Source organism: Diaphorina citri, unplaced genomic scaffold (genome assembly GCF_000475195.1).
Source record: "Diaphorina citri unplaced genomic scaffold, Diaci psyllid genome assembly version 1.1 scaffold578, whole genome shotgun sequence".
NCBI lineage: Eukaryota > Metazoa > Arthropoda > Insecta > Hemiptera > Psyllidae > Diaphorina > Diaphorina citri.
In genome coordinates, this window is record NW_007378012.1 from 77,344 (window position 1) to 100,932 (window position 23,589).

General features: G+C 38.2%; 2 protein-coding genes across 5 annotated transcripts in view; both read right to left on the minus strand.

Moving 5' to 3' along the window:
• Window positions 1-5,122, minus strand: part of LOC103510254 — a 7,371-nt gene extending 2,249 nt beyond the window's left edge. For 3 of the 4 annotated variants that reach the window (XM_026824354.1, XM_008474903.2, XM_026824355.1), the window contains exon 1: window positions 4,938-5,067. The gene's annotated coding sequence lies outside the window, so the exon portion shown is untranslated. Of the gene's footprint in view, window positions 1-4,937 lie in introns of all 4 variants that reach the window. The other variant, XM_026824356.1, reaches the window with a different exon arrangement.
• The window catches only part of LOC103510261 (sodium/calcium exchanger 3), a 99,575-nt gene that overhangs the window by 38,544 nt on the left and 37,442 nt on the right, over window positions 1-23,589 (minus strand). The gene's annotated exons all lie outside the window — the stretch shown is intronic.

The following is a 23,589-nucleotide window of genomic DNA, read 5'->3' on the forward strand; positions in this document are numbered from 1 at the left end:
ATATTTTAAATAATCGAAATCAATAAATCGAAAAAAATATCGATTATTCTTTATTATCTCCTAAACGGTATAAGATGTCGAAAAAATTGTCCCCCCTAAAACCCACCCCAATACATTTGATAGACATTTAAATTTCCTCAAAATTCTAATTATTTCTTGTTTAAATAAATTAAATCTAGGCGCTGCACGCTGCACGGTTTTCTGGCTTTTTGGTTTTCTGTACAATATTTGCACCACCACTTTCTGTACAATATTTGCACCACCACGTTCCTTGTAAAAAGACTTTTAATTTGATATATAGGTCGACCAGGTTTGGATAAGTCTTTCTATGGGGACAAACAGACAGACCGACCGACCGACTGACGACACCGAAGCGAATACAATAGCCCGTCCACTATACCTTTTTTTAATTACTATCATAAAAACCCTTTATTGGCATCAATCCGCCAGCGTCAGACTTGAAGGTAATAACTATACAGAGCCAGTAAACATCAAACGTGGTACAAGGCAAGGCTGTGTTCTTTCACCTCAGTTCTTCAACATTTACTCAGAATATATCTTTAAAGAAGCCTTGGCAAGTATCACACACGGAGTAACAATAGGCGATGACACTATCAACAACATCCGTTATGCTGACGATACACTCGATACAGTCCTGTTAGCAAATACAATAGAAGAACTTCAAATACTAGTAGACAAAGTAACATCAGTATGTGATGATTTTGGACTTAAATTGAATACATCAAAAACAAAATTCATGATAGTATCAAGGAAAAAGAAGAATTTACACAATATAACTTTGAAAGCCTATGGAGTAGATTTAGAAAGAACATCAAATGTCAATTACCTGGGAAGTTACATCAATGATGATTGGGACATACAAAAAGAAATTAAAATAAGAATAGAAAAAGCGCGAACATCATTCTTCAAATTTAAAAACTTGTTCTGTGGACACGAAATAAACCTACGATGCTATGTGTTCTCAGTTCTGTTATATGGAATGGAAAGCTGGATATTGACCAACACCATCATGAAAAAGATTGAAGCCTTTGACTTTCGATTAATTAGAATTGGTAATAATTAATTACCCTCCTGATAACAAGTCGTATCCTGGCAACCGCGGAAATCAACAACATCTTCAATTTTCCATCATCCTTTTTCTCTCCATAAAATTTGTAATCTCTTCTTCCAAATAAAAGACAATTTATTCATATGTTCACTTTGAATAACTCCATATGTGTATAATTACAATATGTACCAAGCAAACATACATATAATATTATTATTTAAGTGAACCAGGTTAGATAAACCAGGTTGACCAAATGAATAGGGTATCTACCCTATTAATTTGCAGAAAGTCTTTTCACTGTCAGTCAATAGTTTGGATATAGTGGTAGACAATTTCTTCTCAAGCTGGATTTTGATATTGTTTCGGAATTTATTGATGATCAGGGTGACAATGTCATGACTTATGATTATGACATTGACATGAAACCATAGGAACAACAGTCCTCAGTAGGTATTCTCACTACATAAATAAGGGAGGAGAAGAAGAAGAAGCAGCACAGGTTCCTTTATGGTCCATTCATTTCAGTTCTCCCAGCCTCCCTTAGTTTACTCGTTTACCTATGTAGGTAGGTGATGTAGGTTTGTAGGTAAGGTAGGTAGGTACCTATTTTCCTTCATCTACCTAGCTAAAGGAATTTTAATTGTGTTAAGCATAAATGCTTGTCTCAAATTTCGTTCCCTGCTTAATATACTACGCTAAATTTCATGACATGACTTGGACTCGAACCACCAACCTCCAGATCCGAAGTCCACCGTGCCAACCAATGCACCACTGAGATTGGTTCATGTACCTACCTATTTTCTAGGTACATGTACCTATTTTACTTTTATTTCATCCATGGTTATGCATTTTCCTCTGTGACCCACTACCTACCAGAAAGCTAATAATCCTTTCTACCTACATACATTAGGTATCCTGTATTACCTACCTGGGTACCCATACTATGGAAGAGCTAAATAATCCCTTTGATTTCCCTTGAGCTTAGAACAGCTATCTACTGGCATTTCTCTTGAGAAGGTCACCTAATAAGTATTCTTTAACCACGATCGAATAAACTACGGGCTAAAAAATTCCCGGAGGGACGGGCCCAGCTTGTTTTTTTTCTTTCTTTCTTTCTTCTTCTTCTTCTTCTTCTTCTTCTTCTTCTTCTTCTTCTTCTTCTTCTTCTTCTTCTTCTTCTTCTTTGACTTGAATTTCCATTTCATTTGACAGAATCTAAAGCCACCGTAGATTAGTTGTTTATAAATTCCTATGGGGATGTCTACTGTCTACTCTGGATTTCAAAGTAGGTATTAGGTAGATATGTATATGTACGTATATGTACCTAACTACCTACTCGAATCCATACCCCAGAGTTGTTAAAAAAGTAATTCCCATTACAAATTACAAAATACAATTACATTCAAATGTAATTGTAATGGCAACTACAATTACTTTTGAGAGTAATTGGAATTGGGTCCATCAATTACCTAATTATGAATTGGAAGGTCCAATCATAATTATCCTGTTATTCCTGTCTCTCCTGCACCAGACACTTTACCTCATCATTATGACGTAACCTTACCAGGACCTAGTCACTTACCAAGTACACCAGGACCTAGTCACTCATCTAGCCCAACACATTCTACTGACTCAACATTCGAGCCAACTGATAGGTACCACTCTAAACTCGAGTGTATTTTCCGACCCTAGTCCTACTCCTACTTCTGAAGTTAGGCCGACCTCAGCTGACTCTCAAACTCAGGATCCAGTACCTATCCCGGAACCTCGGAGGTCCACTAGAGATAGAAGACCACCTAATTGGTTCTCTGCTAGTGATTGGTGGTGACTTATCTTCGACCAGGGGAAGTGTTATGAGTGTTTACTTTCGATGAATTAGAATTGGTAATAATTAATTACTCCCCTGATAACAAGTCGTATCCTGGCAACCGGAAATCAACAACATCTTCAATTTTCCATCAGCCTATTTCTCTCCATAAAATTTGTAATCTCTTCTTCCAAATAAAAGACAATTCATATGTTCACTTTGAATAAACTCCATATGTGTATAATTACAATAAAAATATACATAAAAAAGGAGTTAGAGGTAGAAACACACTACTATCATGTCATTTGAGCTCATGGGGGGTCAAAAGGATGTATGCAGTCCAAAGTTTTCAATTCCCACCGGGCTGAACGTTATCCTACGGACAAGGTTTTGTATTTGGACCTGCTGGCTTTCTACTATGTCCTATAACCTTTGATTTTGAAACTTTAAGACCTCTGTTATTCCCTCTATCAAACCTCATCATCATCATCATCATCATCATCTTCTTCATATTGAAAAAAAAAAAAAAAAAAAATGTGCACCATTTCTTGATGAATGGTAGTTTTGCTTCACCACACATAATGAACTATGTATGGTGTCTTGTCAGATTTTTCAATTTGAAGCAGTAAATATGTAAGTCTAAAAACGAGTCTAATAGATTCTAAACTTTTAAAGTAATATCTCATCCAGCTTACATGTTTTTCACTTCCATCAGTAGAGTCAGTGTGTCCAACAAGAGATCCATAACTGTGTCGAAAACCAGCAGTTGTAGGACAAAGAAGAGTAGAAGGAGGAAAATAAATAAGGGGTTCTGGGAAATGGAGAAAAAAGAACAGAAGGAGACTGAGGAGAAGGGTGAAATGAGCAGAGGGAGGAGAAAAACATGAAGAAAAAGTAAGAAATGGAATAATAAAACGTCAAGAAAGAAAATGTAGAAAAAAAAATAAAAGTACGAAACATTACAAAATACTTGAAAAGGAGAACCAGATATATTTTGCAGAACAGAACTTATAATTATATAATGACTGCTGAAACCCTCCAAGACATTACAAAATACAAATTGTGTGAACTTTTGAAGAAGCAAACTTTCTTTCCATGCAGAAGATTCCAGGTTCGCGATCTTCATCGTTAAAAGATTTATTGATTACTTGAACTTTTGTTTAATTAAGACTGGTATTACTAAACACCCCTTGCGGATAGTCCTGATTTTTTAGGGCTAAATTTCCTTTACAAAAGCATGAGAAAGTATGAAATTAAGAGTATTCCTTAAACACTACCAGTCTAAAATTCGAAAGTATGCTGACTTGAGAGATGATGGGACGGTGTGTGTGTGAGGGATGATAAAATGTCTTGACTTATGATTATGACATTGACATGAAACCATAGGAACAACATTACAGTTCTCAGTATTCTCACTACATAAATAAGGGAGAAGAAGAAAAAGAAGAAGAAGAAGAAGAAGAAGAAGAAGAAGAAGAAGAAGAAGAAGAAGAAGAAGAAGAAGAATTATTACTATCGTAATAATAAAGGAAGGACGGGCTAAAAATGAAGCTAAAACTCTCCTGGAGGAAAAAGATTCTCCTCGCGTGCCGGAGGGACGGACCAAGCTTGTTATTACTATCGTAATAATAAAGGAAGGACGGGCTAAAAATGAAGCTAAAACTCTCCTGGAGGAAAAAGATTCTCCTCGCGTTGAATCGTCGAGTCTCTACTCCCTGTGTATTTTGCTCTTTCATGTGAAAATGTGCAAAATAGGTCCAAAAATCGAATAAAATTGCGAATATCCCCGGAACGGTTCATCAGAAAACTGTGAACCGAATGTTTTATGATAGGAAATATGATTGTAAGTTTGATGAAAAAATAAAAAAAAAAATATAAGTCATCGCGACAAATTTCAACTTCCAGGCCAAAATGTGACCCAAAGTCGGCCAAAAATTTCGAATTTCTTGAATAACTTGCGAACGGCTGGCTTTAGAAAACGGCTGGCTTTTTAAGCTAGCCTATAACCACCACCATAAAAATATGAACCTGTGTACAAAATTTCAAGTTTCTACAACTTACCGTTTAGACGCCAACCTCTTACAAACAAACAGAAAACCCGCTCTTATAATAATAAGATTACTGTATGGTTTTACTTTTCAAAGGATTATAGGAGTATGGAGATTGGACCCTCAAACAGATATGGCTATGGCAATACCGGTATATATATCTACCTAAAACCGCACAGAGTATGTCCAATTCCTCAAAATGAAATAAAGATTGTGTAGGTAATCTGTAAGTACCTACTACCTACCTAAATAGGTACCTAATTTTATTCCAAATTCGTAGTATTTTTTTTACCTAGGAAAATTAATTACTTTTCTCAGTAAAATTAATTACCAGCGTCAGACTTGAAGGTAATAACTATACAGAGCCAGTAAACATCAAACGTGGTACAAGGCAAGGCTGTGTTCTTTCACCTCAGTTCTTCAACATTTACTCAGAATATATCTTTAAAGAAGCCTTGGCAAATATCACACACGGAGTAACAATAGGCGATGAAACTTTCAACAACATCAGTTATGCTGACGATACAGTCCTCTTAGCAAATACAATAGAAGAACTTCAAATACTAGTAGACAAAGTAACATCAGTATGTGATGATTTTGGACTTAAATTGAATACATCAAAAACAAAATTCATGATAGTATCAAGGAAAAAGAAGAATTTACACAATATAACTTTGAAAGCCTATGGAGTAGATTTAGAAAGAACATCAAATGTCAATTACCTGGGAAGTTACATCAATGATGATTGGGACATACAAAAAGAAATTAAAATAAGAATAGAAAAAGCGCGAACATCATTCTTCAAATTTAAAAACTTGTTCTGTGGACACGAAATAAACCTACGATGCTATGTGTTCTCAGTTCTGTTATATGGAATGGAAAGCTGGATATTGACCAACACCATCATGAAAAAGATTGAAGCCTTTGAGATGTGGACGTACAGAAGGATATTGAAGATCAAATGGATAGATAAAGTCACCAATGAAGAAGTGTTAAGACGAATGAATAAAGAAAAAGAAGTTGTACACACCATAAAAAAGAGAAAACTTGAATACTTTGGTCATTTAATAAGAAATCCTAATAAGTATCACCTTCCAGTAAAAATAATACAAGAAAATGTCACAGGAAATAGAGGAAAGGGACGACCCAGAACCCATTGGCTTCAAAACCTTACCCAATGGTACAATGTATCCATCGAAACGTTGTTTGAGAAAGTTCGGGACCGAAACAACATCGCCACTATGATTACCAACGTTCGCTAGCGAATACGGTACAACAAGAAGAAGAAGTTTAAACTTTTAAAGGATCCTTTCTTGCGTTTAAATTCAAAATATTAATGTATCATGGATAACTTCTTCATAATATGAGTATGGTTAGTTTAAAATATCTTCGGGGCTATTATAATGTTATTGGAGTCCATGCTACTACATACTTTGTTAAATTTACTTTTTGCACGAGTCCCTTGCTCCAAATATGGTCTGTTACAATGTGTTATTCACCCCCTAATACTGTGAGTTATAGAGTTAGGTGCAGGCTATAATGGTAGATGCAGTCAGGGCCCTATCCAGGATTTTATCGAGTGAGGGGCCAAATTTTTGGAGTCCAGTGCACAGTAAAGGAAAAATAAGAACCTGAGGGGAGGGGGGTCTAAATAGGGCCCTGGGTGCAGGGTTTACTGTTAGCTGCAGAGTTAAAGTGCATTAGTTTCCTGTTCAATTAAACAAATCTGTAACCCACAAAATTACACATGGTGCACTATAATTCACTATTTTCTAATAACCAGTGTCGGATTAGTAAAGGGTTATTGTGATGTTGCTGCTCAACAGCGTCTTTGGAGTACGAAATAAAATTGTAGGTATAGGTAGTACCCACATAATTATGTCTGAGTTAATTTTTCATTGGGAAGTGGTTATTGTAGTGGGTAGAGCGTCTGCCTTGTAAGAGCTAGGCCGAGGGTTCTATTCCCGCCCGGGGCGAATTTTATCCTGAACGGATAGGGTTCGTTCTCGGAACGGCTAGCCTTGTCCTATCCTGTATTCCTTCCCTCTTCGATATCGGGACGATAAGACCTTAGCAGTTACAGTTCCCTCTATCAAACCTCTTGAAAAAATAATAATATCTAGGTGAATTAACTAGGGAGTTAAGGAGCAATGTTTGTGACAAACATTAAAGTTATGCTTAACACAGTTAAATTTCCTTTATTCATTCATTCTTGAGTCATTATATGGAAATAGTTCGAAGCAAGTGTCAAGATACGAGTGTTAAGATATTTGGGAACCCCTGTCGTAATCCTGTGCTTAACTAGGTCATTACTAATTCATATCCACACTCCCTTGCTCCGAGATAACTACCACTTCTGCTAACTAATACCTAGTTTGTTCCCAACCTTCGTTTCTACATAGAAAACCTTTTACCATAGTCTTGTGAAGTCTCTAGTTTGTGGGACAGGGTACGACGGTGTCTAAAGCCTTTTACACACTACAATTTTTCTTACGATCAGTGCCCTAAATCACCAAAGTATGATCTTACAAGTGTAATAGCCAATGGAAAAGCAGAATTTTGAATTTGGACGAATCATATCGAAATATGGAATTGTAAATACTTTCCCAATACTGTCTACTCTGGATTTCAAAGTAGGTATTAGGTAGATATGTATAAGTATATATAGATGTACCTAACTACCTGCTCGAATCCATACCCCAGAGTTGTTAAAAAAGTAATTCCCATTACAAATTACAAAATACAATTACATTCAAATGTAATTGTAATGGCAACTACAATTACTTTTGAGAGTAATTGGAATTGGGTCCATCAATTACCAATTACATTAAATGTAATTGTAATCGCAATTACAATTACATCAGGAAGTAATTATGAATTGGAAGGTCCAATCATAATTATCCTGTTATTCCTGTCTCTCCTGCACCAGACACTTTACCTCATCATTATGACGTAAAAGTACGAAATAAAATTGTGGGTAGGTAGTAGTAGTACCCACATAATTATGTCTGAGTTAATTTTTCCCCACACAACATCTTTGGGAGATCGTAGGGTTGGCTCATCGTTGGGTGAATGGTTGGACCATCGCATCATTGGGAATTGGTTATTGTATTTTTGGGAAACTATTGGTATACGCAAGGAAGCATTTTAGTCTTAGAGAAAACCAATAAGGAAAAGTCCAATCCAAATAGAATGGGGGGAAAGAGAAGAAGAAGAAGAAGAAGTAGAAGAAGAAGTGGGTAGAAAATGCCGTAGGCATAAACCGCACCCTCGATCAAGCTTTGTTTCTGTTTACTTGTCATGTTTGTAAATTGAAAAAATAATATTCTTGTTCTTGTAAAAGTTGTAAATAAAGTTTGGTTGAAAATGTTCAGTAATATTATGAGTAACTATTCAATAAGAATAGGTAGGTAGGTAGGTTTGATTCTTGGAAGGGGTCGTTTTACTCGTCTCCACCGGTAGCCAATACTGTGGTTGGCTTGGGGTACCGAGAGAAGTTCCGATAATAAACTAAATACATGTGTAGCTGCTGGCATGAATTCCGTTATACTCGTTCTAGCTTATTGTATGGCAACTAAATGACCCTACAGTCCCTGCAGGATATATGTTAGGGTGCCCGAAGAAACTTTAAAGCCAATACCTATGCAGTTTACTCGTAACGACCAATAACCAACCTCTGTGATGGGAAGAGGACTTCGGATCTTCAGATTGCTTTTCCCAATAAAGTAATATAATTTACACCAGTCTAGTCAGCTTGGTTGATAGAGCGTCTGCCTTGTGAGAGCTAGGCCGCGGGTTCTATTCCCGCCCGAGGCGAATTTTATCCTGAACGGATAGGGTTCGTTCTCGGAACGGCTAGCCTTGTCCTATCCTGTATTCCTTCCCTCTTCGATATCGGGACGATAAGACCTTAGCAGTTACAGTTCCCTCTATGAAACCTCTTGAAAAAATAATATCTAGGTGAATTAACTATGGAGTTAAGGAGCGATGTTTGTGACAAACACTAAAGATATGCTTAACACAGTTAAATTTCCTTTATTCATTCTTGAGTCATTATAAGGAAATAGTTAGAAGCAAGTGTCAAGATACGAGTGTTAAGATGTTTGGGAACCCCTGTCGTAACCCTGTGCTTATAACTAGGTCATTACGAATTCATATTCACACTCCCTTGCTCCGAGATAACTACCACTTCTGCTAACTATTACCTAGTTTGTTCCCAACCTTCGTTTCTACATAGAAAACCTTTTACCATAGTCTTGTGAAGTCTCTAGTTTGTGGGACAGGGTACGACGGTATCTCAAGCCTTTTACACACGGCAATTTTTCTTACGATCAGGTCGAAAGATGACTTGCAGGTTTTGTGAGGTGCAGAAGTATTTTGTATAGGGCCGAACCCAAATGAAATTGGGACAGAAGGCAAAGTGAAAGAAAAGAAGAAGAAGAGGAGGAGAAAAAGAAGAAGAACAAGTACAAGAAAAAGAAGAAGAAGAAGTTATTGTCCATATTGTTTACAAAGTTTTACACAGTTTCACGTCCACACTAACGATTTATATTACAATCTGAGCGGAAAGTACGATCGTAAGAAAGTATCTCAGTGTGCACGAGGCTTACCAGCTGAAGAGAAGGTATAAAATGTTTTGGATAGAAAAATAGGTACAAGTTCGTGTTCTTGTCATCCATTTTTATAAGGTCTGTGTGTGGAAAGTTTGTCCGAAAGTTTTCCGTAGAATAAGAATGCATAGACCCGTATTAGTCCCGTGTGACCCATATATATATTATGGTCACTCAACCTCTCCAGTAAATGTAAGAGCTTTCGAGTGTATTTTACCAATATTTTCTCAGCCCCTAGAAACTTCTTCTTCTTCTTCTTCTTCTTCTTCTTCTTCTTCTTCTTCTTCTTCTTCTTCTTCTTCTTCTTCTTCTTCTTAGGGCACAGGTCGAAAGATGACGTACAGGTTTTGTGAGGTGCAGAAGTATTTTGTATAGGGCCGAACCCAAATGAAATTGGGACAGAAGGCAAAGTGAGACAAAAGAACAAGAAGAGGAGGAGGAGAAGAAGAAGAAGAAGAAGAAGAACAAGAACAAGAACAAGTACAAGAAAAAGAAGAAGAAGTTATTGTCCATATTGTTTACAAAGTTTTACACAGTTTCACGTCCACACTAACGATATATAATACAATCTGAGCGGAAAGTACGATCGTAAGAAAGTATCTCAGTGTGCACGAGGTTTACTAGCTGAAGACAAGGTATAAAATGTTTTGGAAAGAAAAAAACAAGTTCGTGTTCTTGTCATCCGTTTTTATAAGGTCTGTGTGTGGAAAGTTTGTCCGAAAGTTTTCCGTAGAATAAGAATGCATAGACCCGTATTAGTCCCTTGTGACCCATATAATAATATATGGTCACTCAACCCCTCCAGTAAATGTGAGAGCTTTCGAGTGTATTTTACCAATATTTTCCCAGCCCTTAGAAACTTCTTCTTCTTCTTCTTCTTCTTCTTCTTCTTCTTCTTCTTCTTCTTCTTAAGGTGCCGATCCGCTTCGGATGTTGGCGATCATCATGGGCAATGAGTATTTTGTTGGTTGCGATCCAAGGTGCCGATCCGCTTCGGATGTTGGCGATCATCATGGGCAATGAGTATTTTGTTGGTTGCGATCCGGAAGAGTTCTGCTGAGCTCTTGTCAAACCAGGTTCTGAGGTTTGCCATCAGTCTGAGAAGCTAAAAGTCCTTTAAGTTCCAACAGATCTGTATGGAGTTAACAGGCTGTTTAGAAACTAAAAAAAGTTTGGTGGAGGTAAACCACCCTTTTTTATTTGCTTATAAGTAAAAAGACAAAAAAAAATACAAGAAAACTCGGATCAATATGGGTTAAGGATAAACTGGAAAGTTTAATGGAAGAAAGGACATGGGACGTGGAGAGAAAAAATACAAGAAAACTCGGATCAATATGGGTTAAGGATAAACTGGAAAGTTTAATGGAAGAAAGGACATGGGACGTGGAGAGAGTGAGAGGAAAAGAGAGAGAAAGAGAGAGAGAGATAAATCTAGAAAAGGAGGGAGGGGGGAGATAGATTCCATAAGAGTGAAAGAGAGAGAAAATAAATACATCAATAGAGTGGAAGAGAAAATGAGAAAAGAGAATAAAGGAGAGAGTAAAGGAGAGGAGAAAAGAGAATGCAAAGAAGAGGGAAAGAGAAAGATGTGGATAAAATGAAACGAAAACAAGGAAAGATAAATCTGAAGAAAGGGAACTGAAAATAGACGAAAGAAAGGGAAAGAGGAAAGGAAGAAGAGGAAAAGAAGAGAGGGATGGAAAAAAGGGACAAAAGAAGGGAAGAGAGGAGAGAGAGAGAGAGGAGAGAAAAAGAAGGAAAATACAGAAAGGAGGGGGAAAAAGAAGAAGGGACAGAGGTCGGTATGTAAATATTATGATAGAGCGGTAGGTAAATACAGAGAGTATAGAGAGGAAGAGAGGAAGCACCAAAAACCAATATATCATGTTTTATTTGCATTCCATTGGTGACATGATTATTTTTGCGATAAAATACCAGAAGGAGGGGCATTACCCCTTTCGACAGGGTGTCCCAAACAACTACCGCTCTTGGAGGGGTGTTTTAACGGGTTAAGATGTTGAAGTTGTATTTTTTTTTTCTTCTTCTTTGAAGGGGTGTTTCAATGGGTTAAAAGTAAGTTGTATTTTCCTTTCGAGATTTCTTCTCTTCTGAAGTTCCTTTTCCCTCTTTTTCCTATGGTTTAGTACAGCCGCTGTAACGCTAACCTTATATCATTTCTTTAGGACCAACATAGAACCCTGAAGTTCAAACAAAAGAGCATTTGCGGACTCCTGAGAGAAAAAGTCTGAATTTAACCCAATAAATCACCACTTTATATTTCTTGTGTATGCATATTCTTGGATCGATCTTTCATAGTTCTTCCCTTGCTGTTTGACCTTGAAAATGGGACGTAAATGGCCTTGAAATAATTTACAAGGGAACATGAATTTCCTGATCGAGAGCCTCAATAATTGATTTTGGTATTTTTGGTGTCCTACATAAGCACACTGTATCGCTGAAAAGCTATCGTCTCTTCTTCTTCTTCTGAATACCAAAAGAGAAGTTATCGTCCCGAAATCGAACAGAGAAGGAGGATGGGATAGGAGAAAGCCAGCCCTTAAGACAAATAACCCTATCTGTTTAGGATTAAGTCCGCCCCGACCAGTGCCCTAAATCACCAAAGTATGGAAAAGTATCTTACAAATGTAATAGCCAATGGAAAAGCAGAATTTTGAATTTGGACGAATCCTATCGAAATATGGAATTGTAAATACTTTTCCATACTTTGGTGATTTAGGGCACAGGAATCGAACCTACGACCTATCACTTACAAGGCAGGTGATGCGCGCTACCTTCTAAGCTAACTCAGCAACTAGGTAATGTAAACAGGCTGTATTGTCTTCTGACAAGCGGGCAACTAATTTCCCTAATGGCCTACTGACTATGCAACGACCTTGGACTGCCAATTTGCCTAATAGTCCGAGAACTTAATAGTAGTAATTATACTACAAGGTAGGTATTTAGGAGTGGAAATATCAATGTCTTTTAGGTAGGTACAATATGATGATTATTTATGCCAATTCCGTGTATGCCAATTCTACACTGCCAATTCCGCATAGGTTTGGTTCCTTAGGTAATTATCAGCACCTAGAACTATTGTCCAGTACCTACCTACCTCTGTGGCTGAGCGATCCACTTAGTCTACGGAGGTGCTGGGTTTGAATCCCTGCTGGTTCCAAAATTTTCTAAACAATATTTTCCTGGGTCAGTCGTAAGTACATTTCACTGGACCACTAAGTTTAAACTTTAAACTTTTTTTAAGGACATCTCATACACATTTTTTTTTTTTTTTTTTTTTTTTTTAAGAGGTTTGACAGAGGGAACTTTAACTGCTATGGTCTTATCGTCCCGAAATCGAGGAGAGAAGGAAGACAGGATAGGAGAAAGCCAGCCGTTCCGAGAACGAACATTATCCCATCAGGATAAAATCCGCCCCGGGCGGGAATCGAACCCGCGGCCTAGCGCTTACAAGGCAGACGCACTACCAACTAAACTAAGTAGGCTGGCAAAAATGGTTTCTTCTTTCTTCAAATTAAATTGATCAAACCATTGACAACTGGAATAAGTCAGAAGGCAAGGCAAGTGTTGTGTTCCAGTCCACTCGAACCTTAAACCGTTTCCCCAAACACAGGTTTTATTATTATCGTCTAATAGGAGGGGACCTAAATAATCAAGTCCAATGACCACCCTGTATTTTGTCGGCTCAATATAGCATCCGTGTCCCGGTATTAACCCTTAATCCTAGCCCTTAAACCCTTTGGATTAACAAGACCTGACATTACGTGGAAATGCTTCAGGTAAATTTAGAACAATGGCGGGAGACAATGGGAAAACGATAGAATATTTCCAATGAGCAGAACATTCGATAGGTATTCGATCGATGTGTATTTTATGTCTTTGAACATAAAATGTGCATACCTACCTACCTCCTTTTTCTTCGCCTTTTCCCGTGTACAGATGGGGTCGGCGTTTTTCGTCAGCCTCTCAATCAGCCCTAACAAGGGTGACTGCCTTGGGCTGACATTTGGTTTTGGCTACTAATTTTACGAGTGGATGCCCTTCGCACTCAACCTTTGCTATATTTCTTTAGCAAGGGATAAAATGTGCATAGCTATAGGTGCATAATTGACCGAACGACAGTAAGGTCTACGTTTTAACTCGAAAGATTTGCATTTGGTCTGGGGGAAGAAAAAAAAATAAATAAAAATAGAATGTTTGTTTCACTATAACTCGCAATTGCCTGGTCCGATTTTAATGAAATTCGGTGCGGAATTTAAAACATCAATGCACGTCGCTCATTAAAATTTGGCATCCCAGAACAGGTGGGGCCCATTGCGGGTCCTACATTTTCATCTCCCAATCGACGATAATATTATCGACTCGATCACTAGGATATCGTCTGCTACTAAGCTAACTAGGCTGGCTCTTAAGTTCTAACTTCTAGTAATCTAGTTCTTAGGCTGATTGAATGTTGAATGATTGATGTATAAGGTATAACGCCTGTTTAATGTAGGCAAACACAATTGAAATATCATACATGTTGCATATCTATTATGAAAGAACGGCGTAATATTAAAATTGTAATAAACTGCCTCCATCTCCCTCTCAAAAAAGCTCTTTCACCACTTTCCTGGTTAGCTTGGCAGTTCACAGGTTCGATTCCCGTCTAGGTCAAACTTTATCCTTGTGTAATGGAACCTACAGTATGTAAATTGGACTATTTTCTTCTTACAATATGTTGTAAGACTTCTACTTACCACATTTTATGGAACAATTTTCTACTTACAACATGTTACCTATGGAACTATTTTTTACTTTACAATACCTATGTTGTGGAACTATTTTCTCCCTTACAATATGTTGTAGGACTTCTACTTACCACATGTAATGGGAAAATTTTCTACTTACCACATATAAATGGGACTATTTTCGACTTACAATATGTTGTAAGTTGTAAGACTTGGACTTACCACATGTTGTGGTACACCAGGGGCCGGGTAGGGGAAGTTATCATGGGCCGCGAAGCTGGAAATGTGGTGGGTGGGGAAGTTGAGATCGTGAGAGGGGAAATTGGCCCCATGGCCCGGCCACACTTGGCCGTGAGAGGGGAAGCCGCTGAATTGGGCCTGGGCTAACACGGCCGCACAGGCCAACAAGAGTATCCGCAGCATGATGAACTGTGGAGGAAGGGGAAACAAGGGTTAATTTCTTCGATTTTGGAGATTTTTACTTTCCTCATCCTATAGGAAGAAAAGTAATGTAATTTTCAATGCCTAATAACATTCTTCTAAAATCATCTAAATACATTAGGTCAACCATTCGTTACTATCAGGTAGGCCTGACAAATACACCTGATCAGGTCCGCCTCCAAGAAAATTCTGTCTTGGATAGGTATTAGAAAAATATTATGGTCACATATCTACCTAATTTTTACTAGGTAGGTTTTACTAGGTAGGTATTATACCTGGGTATTATTATTGTTTGCTTAGGTAGGTAATTAACTAATTTCATGGATATCATACCTAAAGAATCCATCTCCTAAGAAGATAAACTTTGGTTATATTTTACCTATATATTTTACCTTGTTGTTTATTTATTGTGTATGCACCCTAAGGCTTTGGTTATGTAACCTGAACAACTTGGTGAAAATCGCATCAGAGATCTAGCTAAGAAATTATATTCTGTCAGAATAACTTTTAGGTAGTAGGTATCTTAAAACGTTCTTGAGTAACCTCCGTGGCCCAGTGGGTATCATACTACGCTTGTACACCGGAGATCTCGGGTTCGATTCCCGGCATAGTCGATTTACTTGGAGTACTTGGGCTCGGAAGGACAATTGATTATAGCTCTACTCGATTAAAGTACCAGAAAAAAAAAGAAAATTTACAAAGGGGATAGAATCAGTAATGAAGGCCATGTAGAACCTACGGACCTACTTAGTGTAGCCAGCTAAAACTTAGGTGTTTTTATTATTGCCTATTATTTTATTTTTTATTATGGTCTGGCTGGGGGGGCTTCCATTGGTGACATGATTATTTTTGCGATAAAATACCAGAGAGAGGGGAGGGGGCATTACCCTTTTCGACAGGATGTCCCAAACACGTACAGCTCTTGTAGGGGTGTTTTAACGGGTTAAGATGAAGTTTTTTTCTTTTTTTTTTTTTTTGAAGGGGTGTTTCAATGGGTTAAAAGTAAGTTGTATATTCCTTTCGAGATTTCTTCTCTTCTGAAGTTCCTTTCCCCTCTTTTTCCTATGGTTTAGTACAGCCGCTGTAACGCTAACCTTATATCATTTCTTTAGGACCAACTTAGAACCCTGAAGTTCAAACAAAAGAGCATTTGCGGACTCCTGAGAGAAAAAGTCTGAATTTAACCCAATAAATCACCACTTTATATTTGGTACGTAAACTTTGGGACACCCTGTAAATTACCATGACGTGCTGAAGGGGGGTAGGTACAATATATTATATAAATAACCTACAGGGAGGGGAGGTCATCCCCAATGGGCCATTAGAAACCCATGTTGGGTGGGGAATGATGGATTTTTGCTTTGATTTTCACCATACCATTTAGTTTAGTTGATGCCTCAGGAGTAATGTTAAAGCGCTTGCTTTTGGTAATACTTTTTTTGGAACGGATCACAATTTTAAATATAGGTAAATCTCCAAATTTCAAACCAATAGGATTAACCAAGCTGATTGGAAAATCGGATAATCTTAATTCACGGGGTGGATTTTATCCTGAACGGATAATGTTCGTTCTCGGAACGGTTGGCTTTCTCCTATCCTGTCTTCCTTCTCTCTTCGATTTCGGGACGAGAAGACCTTAGCAGTAACAGCTAGCTTTATCATCATCATTGTCTAAAGGCTGGGCCTTGTCGCTGTAGCCACTCTTCTCTGTCCATCACCACGTTTTTCAACTCGCCATATTATGATCTGCATCCCATGCTCTCCATGATGTCCTGGAAGTATTCTTTCCTTGGTCTGCCCCTCGGTCTCCTGCCAACTTCTCTTTCCGTTTCGTAAATTCTTCCCCGATATGGATGGTAGGATTATAAAAAAAGAAAAGAAAAAGATGGGGTGTTTCACCGTCTTTTTTTTCGTAGCGATGAAATATCTGCTACATTGAACTTTACGGGTCTGTGTCGTAGCATGCCCATCCCGTAGTGTGTCTCGCATCAGATGGGCGAGAAGAGACACAGTACTTCCTCAAATTATGTTCTGGGGTAATATAAACCAGATTAAATTAGCTTCTTCTTCTTCTTCTTCTTCTTCTTCTTCTTCTTCTTCTTCTTCTTCTTCTTCTTCCTCGTCTTTTCCTTCTTTAACTGCACCTTTTGGCAATTTCGGTTTGGGGTCTTCTTCGCTACCTTCTTTTATCCTACCCTTTCATACCTTCCTTCCGAAGTTTGTTCCCTTCTCCATCCTTTCTTTCTCAACCTTCTCCTTCTCAGCTTTGGTCTCCCTCTCTTCCTCTTTACCTGTACCAATATCCCAGCCAAAATAATAAAAATAATGATCAGTAATAAACGAAAATAGCGAGAAAACGTAACGAAGCGTTAGGTTTATGCTTTAAAATATAGGTATGGGTAGGAGAAAAGCATTTTGTGTCGACCCACAAACCAACAGCTAACACAAAATCGAAGAAAGAGTTGCGAAAAATACCGTTCAAAAATTTCACATTTTCCAGGTTATTAGGCGAAAAGGAAAGCGAAAAAAAAATCCCACACTAGGATTCAACAGAGTAGAAAATAAAAACGAAAGTAGGAAAAAACTATAAAGAAAGGTGATGAAAGGGGAGGAGGAACGAAACGAAGAGGAGAAAAGGAGACGAAGAAAACATATCGTCGGCCCGAAAACGAAGAGGCGTAAGTGTAAAAATCACAATTTTAAGTTATCATATGGAAAAACATACATAGCATGCTTTAAAAATGTTTTAACGAATAGGTAAACATGTACTTTGTGAAGACTGTGCAGTAGAAAGCTCAAAAAAAAAAAAAAATTAAAACTTAAAAAACTTATTCCGACCCTGCTGAAAAATGTAATTTTCGCACTTACGCCAGTTCGTGTTTGAGACGACGATATTAACCCCAGGTACTGAACGTTTCAAAAGATTTCGCAATGAGGAGAAACCGCTCGAATCCCAGGTGCTTTTCAAAACTCAAAAATACTCAGAAATACATAAAAGGAGGAAGGAAGAACAATATTATCCTGAACATAGCATAATAACGTCAGACTAAGCATACACCGACATCTAGAGAGAACTTTTTACCAGAAGGCAAGACATTTTCTGAGAAGAGGCAAAAAAAAAAGTATCAAGGTAAGAAGGCATTTTTGTCCGGTATCTTTCTGAGTTTTGATTAAAATAAATCAAAAGTAACACATTTTTTTTTTTTTTTTCACAAGGGCTGAAATGTAAAAAAAAGAAGCTCAAGTATGTAACTACCTATGTACCTAAGTATGACCTGAAAAAAAAAACACATGTTACAAAAAAAAAAAAAAATACACATGTTCCAAAAAATGTTACAGACAGCATTTTCCGCTGTCAGCAATTCTGAGCACATCGAGTGCCCCAAATATTCCAACATTCAAAATTAATGCGGGAGTGTTGCCCATTTTTTTTTTTTTTTTTTTTTACCATTCGTTCGTTTTACAAACCACAAATTCCATCACATTTAACAAATTTAATTCTAATGATGAGTTTCACCGAACCTCTCTCTCTCTCTCTATAATTTTCATTCACTCTCTTTTTCTCTTTCCCCTACCTCTCTCACTTCATCTAATATTTCTATCTACTGCTCTTAATTTCTTTCTCTCTCTCTCTCTCTTTCTCTCTCTCCCTCTTATACTTTGCATATTATTAAATTTCGTAAAACTTCGTGCTTTTTTTATTATCCTTCTCTCTCGCGAGATGATGTGACCAATCAGCTTTATTCTTCGGGATTCAATGGTCTTCATCAACTGTCGACTTTCTCTGATTTCTCTCAGGAGTCTCTCGTCACTCCTTCTCAATCCAGCTCGTCTTTGTCATCCGCCTCCACATCCACATTTCAGTCGCTTCTAATTTCATTCTGTCTCTCTTATCAATGGTCCAAGTTTCGCTGCCATAGATTAGAACACTACATACAAAGGTTTTAGTGAAGTTCTTGCGGATTTCAATGTTGATGTGTCCATTAGTTAAAAGTTTGTTCTTATTTAGGAAAGCTTGTTTGGCTAGCTCTATCAAACCTCTTCAAAAAAAAAAATGTGAAATATCATTTATGGAAGTGAGATAAGGAAGATTTGGTTAAGAACTAAGAGAGGGAGCTAAAAAAAACTATGGATTAGAGAGAGAAAGATATAAAGAAGGAGGGATATAAGGAAGACAGAGGGGAGGAGGAGAGGGAGGTAATTCAAGACATTCCATAAGAAAATGGATATGGAAATTCTATGTGTGGGAGTTACAGCGAGAGGGAGAAAGGAAGAGAGAGAGAGAGCGAAAGAGAGAGATGGAGAAAGGAGGGAAGAGACAAAGGGAGGAGAGGGGGAAGAATGTAATAAGAAGGGGAAGTAGGAGAGAGAGGTCATATGACAATAGTGCACGACTGTTATAGTAGGGTGTACGTCATATTGATGTATGTACAATCGACTATAGTTGAGTGATGTCAAGTTGAACATCCTTGTAAAAAAATCAATAGGGGGGGGGGAGGAAGAGAAGGAAGGAAAAAACGAAGAAAAAATATATAAAATAGTAAGTATAGAAGAAGAAACAAGAAAAAGGAAGAAGAAAAAAACAGGAAAACAAAATAGTAGGTAAGTAAAAGTAAAGAACAGGAAAAAAAGAAAATAATAGAACGTAAAAAGACGAAAAAGAAGAACGAGAAGACAAGGAGGAGGAGGAGGAGGAGGAGGAGGAGGAGGAGGAGGAGGAGGAGAAGAAACATAATAAGTATACCTATCTACCGAAATATTCAAATTTTATTATTTTATAGGTGGGCATAGTGCGCTTATGAATTTCTAGCTACAAACACACTTAATTATGTATTATACATACTTTGCTATGTATATTGTAGGTACATAGGGACAGTACCTACATAATATGATTCCTATGTACCTCTACCGGCAAACGCGAAATATTTTCATTGTTTTATCATTTTCAGAGTAAAATCTCTCCCTCCTTCTCTCTTTCTTCCATTGTATTACACCAATATCTTGGGGTACTACATCTATGTATAGAATTCTCATTCCCCATTACCATTGTTCGTTTTTCTCTCTCCCTTCCTCTCTGTCTCTCTTTCTCTCTCTCCCTTCCTCTCTCTCTCTCTCTCTCTCTCTCTCTCTCTCTCTCTCTCTCTCTCGTTTTTTATCTCAAAAACTACACGGAGGAATAAGGGAGAGAGAGGGAGAGAGAGAGAGAGAGAGATTGTTCTGTTCTTAGGGGGAGAAACTGTTTATAGTGGAATACCTACCTTTTACACCAAAACTACACAGGTTTCTTATCTCAAATTTCTCTGGCATTTTCCGTACCTACCTATATTCTGAAAAGAAGAAAAATCAGTCTAAATCTCCAAGTACCTACGTTATTAGGTTTTCTGGGTATTGTTGAGGTTTGCTATAGCAGTGTATTATGTATTGGGGTAATAGCAGTGTATTACTGTAATGCTATAGCAGTGTATTATGTACTGGGGTAGTAGCAGTGTATTACTCAAATGCTATAGCAGTGTATTATATATTGGGGTAATAGCAGTGTATTACTCTAATGCTATAGCAGTGTATTATGTACTGGGGTAGTAGCAGTGTATTACTCTAATGCTATAGCAGTGTATTATGTATTGGGGTAATAGCAGTGTATTACTGTAATGCTATAGCAGTGTATTATGTATTGGGGTAATAGCAGTGTATTACTCTAATGCTATAGCAGTGTATTATGTATTGGGGTAATTGTAGTGTATGACTGTTATGCTATAGCAGTGTATTATAAATTGGGGTAATAGCAGTGTATTATAAATTGGGGTAATAGCAGTGTATTACTCTAATGCTAAGCAGTCAAGCAGTGTATTATTTGTATTGAGGTTGCTATAGCAGTGTATGAATATTATGTATGGGGGTAATAGTAGTGTAATACCTTTGAGATTCGTCCTGTGCTTTTCGTTTGAGAAAAGAGTCCAAATAATTCAAGTTAAAGAAGTCCTTGAGATGTTAACTTCGAATGAACACAATGGAAATTCTTATAGATCTATTTTATTTTGAAATCTTTTATGTAGGTACCTCGATTATTTATCTATTTAAAGGGGGATTCATTCTTATTGAGAGACAAGTGAAAATCGAAGTCGTGCTTCAAAGAAAAGTAGGTATTACGTAAATTAAACACCTCCACTAACATTCAACATATTCCATATTGCATACTTCGACAATTCCACGGCGTTCATACAAATAAACACAAATTATTATACCTAGTTATATTGGGTATTTTCTTTCAATTAAATTACCTATGATTTATTTTTCCAATTATTTCTCTGACCACAGCACTAAGTTCAGGGTAGATATTTATAGTACCCTTATGGATCGTACTATGGCAATGTTCATTGTATTCCCCTATGTCACACAGCCTTACCATGAAGGCATACAAGTGCACTTTTTGTCGACAGTGTACTGAGCTAGACTCATTTATGCAATATTTTGCAGTCTTGATACGCCCTTCCCTTCTTTCTCTCTCCTTGTCTTTCTTCTCTCTCTTCCTAATACTTCCCTCTCATTCTCTCTCTCTCCCTTCCGTTCTCTCACTGTCCCTCCTTCGCGTTTCTCCCTCTCTCTCTCTCTCTCTCTCTCTCCTTCTCTTCATCCCCCTCTCTCTTCCTCTTCTCTCTCTCTTCCTTCCTTCTCGTTCTCCTTCTATCTCTTCCTTCTCCTCTCTCCTTCTCTTTCATCCCCTCTCTATTTGTCTTTCTCTCTCTCTTTCTTTCCATGGCATCGGTCTCTCCCTCTCCTTCTATCTATTTCTGTCTTCTCCTCCACTCTCTTCCTCTCCCGCTCTTTCGCTTGCATTGGTCTATCTACCTACCTTTCTTCCTCTCCTTCACTACTCTTTCTCTCTTTGTTTATCTCTCTCTCTCTTTCGCTGTACGTCGCTCCTCCGTTTCTTTCTCTCTCCCCTTCCCTATACATTCTCTCTCTCTCTCTCTCTCTCTCGCATAGTGACTCCTGGAAAATTGATTTGACCTGTATTTGACTTCACTTTTGTGTACTTTTTCTGTTGTTTTCCAAGTTGTTATATTTCGAAAAATAAACGACCAGGGCTCACGCTTCAAGTTTGCAGCCTCGTGTGAAAGGGAAATGGAGTGAATTGCCGGTAGGTGGGGTAGTATTATGGGTGGTATCGCGTGAGAGAGGGGAGAAAATTACGGTACGGATAGTAGGGGTAGTAATTCTTTTCTGAAAATACAGGTGTGAAAAAATGGGGGGGGGGTGTAATTTCATTATCTGGTAGTTTGCTTAGCCTAAAGGCGTGTTCACACATAGTCGACCGGCCATCGATCGATGTCGAGACTGAACCGTCCACACTGCCTCGACAACATAGTTTCACCTCGTCGATCGACAGCTGGTCGACTATGTTTGGACACACCGGATAAGGTACAGATTGTGATTATTTATGATTACTCCACAATGGTGCATGATGATTTTTAAAACAAATGGAGGGTAAAATCCCCGGTCACGAAAAACCTTAGCATTCATAGAGTGGCGGACGACTCATAAAACCGCCTTCCCCTCATCGATCGACGTCGAGACCGAACCGTCCACACTGCCTCGACAACATAGTTTCACCTCGTCGATCGACAGCTGGTCGACCATGTTTGGACACACCTTAAGGCTAAGGCACAGATTGTGATTATTTATGATTACTCACAATGGTGCATGATGATTTTTAAAACAAATGGAGGGTAAAATCCCCGTCACGAAAAACCTTAGCATTCATAGAGAGGCGGACCACTCATAAACCCCCCTCCCCTTACACTTAGAGTGAACTTGTGAACAGAATTGCTTAGCGCCTGAGGGAATACTTTGGAGGGGTACCTACCCAAACGCCTCCCTCCCCCCCCCTTCCTTCCTACCCAACCAGGTAACCACCTACCCTCCTTCCTACACACCTACTATAATACCGTTTACGAAATAAATTTAATTTTTATTGCGTAACTTTCAAAATAGATGATGGAAGGGATAGAGAGAGTGTTGGGGGGGGTGAGATATTATTTATTTTTCTCCTGAGAACCCCCCCCCCTCCCCTATCTTCCTCTCTAAGAAAGCGAACACTTTGGGTGGTCTTATTCTTTCTTATTATTTTTCGTCTCCCTCTCTTCTGTTGTTATTATTGTTTTTTCCTTCTCACTTTATCTCCTTGCTTCTCTATTCCGTCTCCCGTCTCCCTCCTCCCCCCTCTCATCACTCGCTCTCTCTCTCTTTCGTTTATAGGTGGAAGACTCCTTGGAAAGAGAGAGAAGTCCTTTATAGGTGGAAGACTCCTTGGAAAGAGAGAGAAGTCCTTTATAGGTGGAAGACTCCTTGGAAAGAGAGAGAAGTCCTTTATAGGTGGAAGACTCCTTGGAAAGAGAGAGAAGTCCTTTATAGGTGGAAGACTCCTTGGAAAGAGAGAGAAGTCCTTTATAGGTGGAAGACTCCTTGGAAAGAGAGAGAAGTCCTTTATAGGTGGAAGACTCCTTGGAAAGAGAGAGAAGTCCTTTATAGGTGGAAGACTCCTTGGAAAGAGAGAGAAGTCCTTTATAGGTGGAAGACTCCTTGGAAAGAGAGAGAAGTCCTTTATAGGTGGAAGACTCCTTGGAAAGAGAGAGAAGTCCTTTATAGGTGGAAGACTCCTTGGAAAGAGAGAGAAGTCCTTTATAGGTGGAAGACTCCTTGGAAAGAGAGAGAAGTCCTTTATAGGTGGAAGACTCCTTGGAAAGAGAGAGAAGTCCTTTATAGGTGGAAGACTCCTTGGAAAGAGAGAGAAGTCCTTTATAGGTGGAAGACTCCTTGGAAAGAGAGAGAAGTCCTTTATAGGTGGAAGACTCCTTGGAAAGAGAGA